This window comes from Triturus cristatus, chromosome 8, assembly GCF_964204655.1.
Source record: "Triturus cristatus chromosome 8, aTriCri1.1, whole genome shotgun sequence".
NCBI lineage: Eukaryota > Metazoa > Chordata > Amphibia > Caudata > Salamandridae > Triturus > Triturus cristatus.
In genome coordinates this window covers 1,594,403,290-1,594,410,940 of record NC_140591.1, presented here as the reverse complement: position 1 = coordinate 1,594,410,940, position 7,651 = coordinate 1,594,403,290, and positions in this window count along the sequence as shown.

The following is a 7,651-nucleotide window of genomic DNA, read 5'->3' as shown; positions in this document are numbered from 1 at the left end:
TGATAGTCAGAGGCGGCAGTAAATGTCGGCGGTAGCAAGTTCGCAATATAACATGTGCCCGAGAAATCAGGGGGCAACCATGTATATGCTCGGTCATGACAGATGAAATATGTGCCCTTAGCAGCCAAAAACGCAGGGGAAAACTGTGACGGGAAAGTGTACGTTTCAGTACAGTCACTTCTTCCCAGTTGAGCCCTAGGGTTCTGACCATTACCCTGTAAGCAGAACCGACCCAGGTGGGGTACGACCCAGATTGGAGATGAGATTTTTCGCTGTCTTTCACCCAGACTAATACTATACCCCGTCGCGTTCCATCCTACATAAGGTCTCAGCTCTTCTTTGGGAATGGACGAGTATGCATTAATATCCCTACTCATATCGGCAACTCCTTTCATCAAAGCCTTATTATTGGTGATGGGTCTGATGGAACGCGGTGGGCGAGGGGAGTATGTATCTAGGGCGTAGAGAAACATGGTTTGGAATGCCCATGACGATCCATTGTAACTGTACGGTAGCACCAGGTAGGGAATACCCTTGTTAGTGGTATGGGGCATTAACCCACAGACCCAGCAATTGGTCGTATTCATTACCAGTTGGTGCTGGTGCAAGAGTTGGATAAACGAGTTATTTACGAACTCTGATCGTCGGGTCTGTTCGTGCTCAGGCAAAGGGTGAAAAGAGTGAGAGGAGGCAGTAGAAAGAGATATAGGCTGTTGAGTGGGTGCAATGGGTTTTGGAGCGAAGGAAAACACACATCCTACAATAAACATCATGATACTACACAGTGTAACAAAGCACAAAAAGACAAAACATTTACTTTTTACAATTCTACACATCTTTGTTTGAGAGTTCATTTCCTCAATCGGTCTCTCCATCCTACAAAACTCCATCCTCTACTCGGGCCGCTCGCGGTGGATGAGTTTCTTCTGCTGAGGAGTACGCCTGTCAGTCCAGGGAAACGCCCTAGACCAACCAGAACCGTTGACCTTGCGTCTTCGGCCTGTACCCCAAAGTCTTGGCACCGCGACCCTGCGGCAGAACCCGGATGGTGGTTCGAAAAACAAAAATCAAGAAAGTCCTTCAGATGGGAGAGCAAAAAATGTCAAAAAGGAAAAAATGAGGAAATCTTTATTTGTCCATGGGCCTAGGTCTCAAGTTATAGCGGAGACGGCCAGGTGCTGTTTGGTCTTGAAACAAAAGTTCAGGCTCAGTGGTGTCCAGTCGATTTGATGGCGGCACAGCTTCCTGCAGAATATTGTCACTCTCTTGGACTGAAGCTGTGTCTCTTAAGCGGGCGTCACTGAATGGTACAAAGCGAGGTACAATGTCTGTCTCTGAGTCGGCGATACCCTCGTTGACCCACTGGTCATATGGCAGAGGCAAGGGAACTACCTTGCAGTGAGTACCATGAATCCAGTGCTTCTTCCCTTTCACTCGCACTGCTGATCTTGTCGAAAGAAGAACAAGATGGGGGCCGATCCAGCGAGGTTCGTCGTTGCCCTTACGCTGGAAATTCCGGACCAGGACCCACGAGCCAGGGTTGATGGGGTGTCCAGGAGGTTCAGAGGCTTGGGGAAGAGTATCATGTACCTGTTGGTGCAAAACACGCAGTTTAACAGTCAAATCATACAGGTAATCGAGCAGTACTGGATGCTCTATTTCACTGAACTTCGTAGGCCTTGGCACACCCCATACGTTGGCCGGGCGGCCAAAGACTACTTCATAAGGACTAAGTCCCACTCGTGAGTGTATCGTCATTCTGGTGGACAAGAGTGCTAGAGGCAGAGCGTCAGGCCATTTAAGACCAGTGCTCGCCTGGATTTTGGCCAACTTGAGCTTTAAGGCTCCATTGTAGCGTTCAACTAGTCCAGCTGATTGGGGGTGATTTGCAGCGTGGAATTTCTGCCTTATGCCTAAACCTTCACATACATTCTTCATCACTTTACCCACAAACTCACTTCCATTATCACACCACACCATTCTCGGCATTCCAAACCTGGGGAAAAACTCCTTCACAAGGGCTTTGGCTGTGGATAGGGCAGTGTTATCTTTCAGAGGATAAGCCTCTACCCATTTTGAGAAAGCACAAACAACCACTAGTACATATTTCAGGTTGTTGCATCTTTCCATGTGAATAAAGTCCAGCTGCAAAACTTCGAATGGACATGATGGGGGTGCAAAGTGACCGGCCGGAGTTGGGGTTCCCCTACCAGGGTTGTACTTCAAGCATACTATGCAATTCTTGACCACATTCTCTGCACACTTGGGAATCCCAACATTCTGCCATACTGGAGCCAACAACTTACAAATACCTTTCGTACTGATATGCGCCATTCCATGTGCCATAGTAACCACTGGAAGCACGTATGCATCAGGCAACAACCATCGCCTATGTTCTGTCAGGTCAATCCAACAACCGTTCTCATCCAACTTACCCATACTCTCTCTCCACTCGCTTAACTCTTCTTCTGTAGCTTCAGCCTGAAGCGACTTCACACTCTCTATTGTGTTCTCACACATTCCCACATCATTAACCCATCTTGCGGGGCCTGCAACATACATTCTAGTCTTCACATTCTGTGCTGTTTCTCTCGCGGTCTCATCAGCAAACGCATTCCCACGTCCAACATCATCTGTGACTTTCCTATGCGCACTGCATTTCATGATCGCAACTTGCAAAGGTAGGGTCAGTGACACAAGGAGATCATTCACCAACTTGCCATTCTGAATTTTAGCTCCATGCGACGTCAGGAACCCACGCTCTTTCCACAAACGCCCAAAATTATGAGCCACGCCAAAGGCGTACTGGCTATCTGTGTATATGTTCACTCTCATTCCTTCAGACAACACACATGCTCTCGTGAGGGCGATCAATTCTGCTGCTTGGGCCGAATTATGTGGCACTCGTGCAGTTTCCACGACCGTGTGTAGAGTCGTGATAGCATATGCAGCAGTCGTGTCACCATTAGGGAGCTTGAAACATGACCCATCTACCCATAAAGTGCCATCACATTCAGTCAGGGGAGTATCTTTGAGATCTACTCTCCCTTTCGTCTCTTCTTCTGTCCTGAACAGACAGTCATGTTGCTCAATCTCATCTGAGTCTGCTGGAATCGGCAATAATGTGGCTGGATTCAGCGTATTACATCTTTTTATGTGTATGTGATTCGCTAACAGTGTGAGTTCATACCCTGATAATCGCGCACTAGTCAAGTGTTGTGTCTTGGTTCTATTTAATAATGTGTCTACAGCGTGTGGAACCATGACAATCAATGTGTTGTCCATTACCAGACCAGCAGATTGTCGGATAGACATCGCTGCAGCAGCTGTCGCTCTCAGACAGCTTGGCAATGCCCTCGCTACAGGGTCCAAGGTGGATGAAAAATACGCGCATGGGCGCGGTCTGTCGCCAAAAGGCTGTGTTAACACTGACAACGCACATCCATCTTTCTCGTGAACATACAATGTAAAAGGCTTGCTATAGTCAGGGGTGCCCAACACAGGTGCTGAACACAACGCATTGCGCAATTCCACAAAACTTTTCTGGCACTCTTCAGACCATGGGATAGGATTCGGTGTGTCTTTGCATGTTAATGCTAATAAAGGTTTTGCCAACAAAGAAAAACTAGGGATCCAATGCCTACAGTATGAGGTGATTCCTAAGAAAGCACGCACTTCTCTCTGTGTCTTTGGCACACTCAACTGTGCAATGGCTTGAATTCTTTCTGGGGTCAGTCTCCTTCCCTCCTTCGATAAGAGATGACCTAAGAAGGTCACTTCTTGTCGACAATATTGCAGCTTAGAGAGAGACACTTTGTGATGGTAAGTGGATAAATGGCGCAACAGTGACAATGTGGCTTCTTTACAAATCTTTTCAGTATCCGCAGCGATCAGTAAATCGTCCACGTACTGGATCAGGATAGCGCCACTAGGTAAAACAAGTGCATCAAGCTGCGCTTTCAAAGCTTGACTGTATATGGATGGACTCTCGCAGTAGCCTTGGGGAGCGCGTTTGAAGCGGAAGCTTCGGCCTCCCAGACTAAAACCAAAAATGTCTCTGCTCTCTTCTGCAATTGGGATACTAAAGAAAGCATTCTTTAAATCGATCACTGAAAACCATGCAGCAGAGGCTGGAATCATCGTTAACAAGGCAGTTATATCAGGGACAACCGGAAACTGAGGCACAACAATCTTATTAACCTCTCTAAGATCAATCACAAATCTGTAAACAGGTGGCTGTGAAGGGTCCGTTCTTTTTAAGACAGGTAAAATCGGACTATTGCAAACGTTGCCTCTTGTTTCTTCAATCACACCCTTATTAATCAAGTCGCTGACAATGTCTAACAATGCTTTCTGGCCTTCATTAGAGATCTTGTACTGGGGAATACGTGGCAGTCTGACATTAGCCTTCAGAGTCACCACATATGGTGGTATTTCCAAGAGGCCCACATCATTGGGACCAGTAGCCCAAAGGGCATCCGGAAGGGATGACAATTCAGGTGGCATCGTGTTTTTAGACAAATACATTGGAGAAACCACTTGCTTGCCTAATGTAAGTTGTACTCCTGAAGGAGAACAATACAGTGTAGCGTGCAATCTTTTCAACAAATCTAATCCCAGCAAATTCTCACCACAACCTGTTGTCAGGATCAGGGGCGCTTTCAGCTCGCAAGGTCCAACAGAAAGTGACATGGGACTGGAAATCGGGTTCCTAACTGGGGCGCCAGAAAAACCTACTGAAACATTTATATCGCCAGACAAAGGTGCGCCAGGGAGTTTGGAATGCATGATTGAACTCTTTGCAGCACCAGTGTCTAGCAGAAAAGGCTCCGTTACATTTGCTGTAGTCACCTCAACATACGGTCCACTCTGATCCACTGGCACTGAAACAACTCCCTCTCTCTGTCTATGGCTATCCTAGTAATCATTATTCTCTGCATCACCATCTTCTGCATAATAATCATTATTGTAATACTGAGCCGTATTACTAGTCGCATTAGCTTGCTGATCAAAGCTATTAATGGTGCTTTGGGGCGGAAGAGGACGCGCGTTTTGTGGAACACTTCCACGCCCTCTGCCTCTAGGAGCTTGCTGACCACCTCTACCTCTTGCGCCATACATATTACCGTTCCGTTGCATTAATTTAGGACAACTATATTTAAAATAACCTTCCTCTTTGCAGTATGAACATTGGTTGGGACCTACAGGGACACGTGGCTGATAATACCCATTCATTTGCTGATTAGTCTGAAATTGTTGGGGTTGGTGATAGACACCTTGGGGTTGTCTATAATTATTACCGCCGCCACGTGGTGGATAGGCCTGCTGTAAAAGGACCTTTGTCTTTAGTTCCTTCGTTTTCTTCTCCGTTCTATCTTTCTCGTCTTTATCTCTGTTTTCATAATACTGTGCAGTAGCCAGTATTTGCGCTGAAGAAGAAACGGCCCAAGAACTCTCTGAATCTTTCAACTTTTTACACAGGTCAGGGAGTAAATTCTGCACAAACTTATCCACAAACAACCGTTGGCCACCCTCAGTACTCATATCTTGCCCACTGTGGTCAATAAACGTTTCCTCAAACCTAGTAAAGAAGTCTGACACTGTCTCATCTTTCTTTTGCTTACATGCAGATAACTTGTCCCAATTTACGCGCATCGCAGGCATTATTGTCTTCATATACGTGATGATTCTACCAGGCAATTCAGCTACTAAAGGTTCTGGTTTCGCACCACCCGTTTGTCTAGCATCAGCAGCAACAATGTTAGCCCAGGTATCCCCTAGTTCTGCATTGTGATCTACATTACGAATTGATCCCCATAGAGGCTGTGGAACAACATTACCAAACAACATGTCTATGTCGGCCAGATTCATAATGCATGACCCTGCCGTCTGTGACAACTCTTTATAATAACCTGCTGGGTTTTTACGGGGATCAGGCAATGTCTGCTTAAGTGCTAACACCTCAGAGCGCTTCCATGGAACATGCACCCAAACACGTTGGAAATGCGCTGGCACAGCGGGGTTATTGCCGACAGCTGCAACTGCTTCTTTCCATACCGGGGGAACTTCTCTCATAGGGTATTGTCGCGCTTTTGCCTTTTTCCCCACAAGGACCTCGTGTTCAAACAATGACTGTTGGCAATCGTCATTCCTTAAGGACAATACAACCGCAACTGCTTTATCTACTTCGCGGTCCACAATTATACCAGTTCCAAAATCGAACCTCACTCTACACAACTCCTGCGGGTTCGGATTTTTACCACTATCCTCCAATTCTTCACAGAGAATTTCGCACATTTTCTCGAATACATATCTCTGTTTCGGGGCATCCCATTGATGGAAAGTGTTAACAACCGATTCCACATCATACAGTGAAGGAAAAACGATCCATCTACGCGCCATGTGATCTATTACCTTTTTCTCATCGGGGTTAGGCAATTGGCTGCGCAACTGCTTACGCTGTACACCAGGAGTTGCACCAGATGACCCAAAGAGAGGCGACATTAATGTAGTAACCACATTAGCTAAACGCTGTCGCGCTGAAGGAGAAGCTGAGGCGAGAACAGGGGGAAAAACAGAGGGAAGAAAAGAGGATGTAGAGACAGGTACTGGAGTGGTAGAAGGAAGAGTGTTAGGGGAGGCAGTTACTGGATTAAGCAAAGTCGCAGGAAGTGCGGGGGTAGTTGGAAGCACTACTGGAGGCGCTTGGGAAGACTGCGCTACAGGAATAGGAACTGGTTGCAAAGCAACTGGCGGTTGCGGCAAGGCTTGCAGTATATGCACTGGAGGTGGCATATTTACAAGCTGGGGAGGCGCCGTGGCAGTTTGAGCATACGGGGGTGGCGAACTCAACAAATGCGACATTAAGGGATCTTTCTCCTTTTCTTCTGACTCATCCTGCTTAGAATGTGGCAAAGCTGGGTAACATTTGTCAATCCCTAACTTACGCTGCCTGTGCAATTGCTCATTCATTTGCTCCTCTTCATTATCTTTAAATTGTACAGCTGCTTGCATTACTGACATACCTCTCTCTCTCTTATTCTTTTTCGCTAGCTTAATTTCCTTCTGTTTGGCTTCCTTTCGCCATAAGCGGAAAGAGTCAAACATCGCCGGCCGGGCTTTCTTTTTAAACAATTTAATTTCCAGATTATCTAAAATATCGGTATCAAAACTACCATTTTGGGGCCATTTTAAAACACCGTCTTTCCTGGTGTAGTGGATCCACACTTCGTTATATGCAATGGGGCCTACGCCATGTTTCACATAGAGCTCATAAGTTGGAGTTCCAACCGGAGGAACCGGACATGATTCTTCCAGCTGGAAATCTTTTCCACAACCCAAACAGAATAATCTACCAAATAGTCCAGAACCAGGCATCTTCGCTCACTAGTCTAGATCCAAACGTCAAAGGATTATCGATTACGATATTCTCGTGAATACACGAATCCTCTGGCTTTGGGGTTTGCAAACACCAAATCACCAATTACCAAATCAAATCAAACGATCCCGAGGGATACCAAAACAAATGGGAGACGCTCCACTTATACTTAACTGAATATTGCTGATCGATGACGTCACCAGAAGACTCTCTCGATTGTTTCGCTCTCTCAAACTCGTCAAGGGTCCAAAACAGGTCGATTAATCAGGGCAG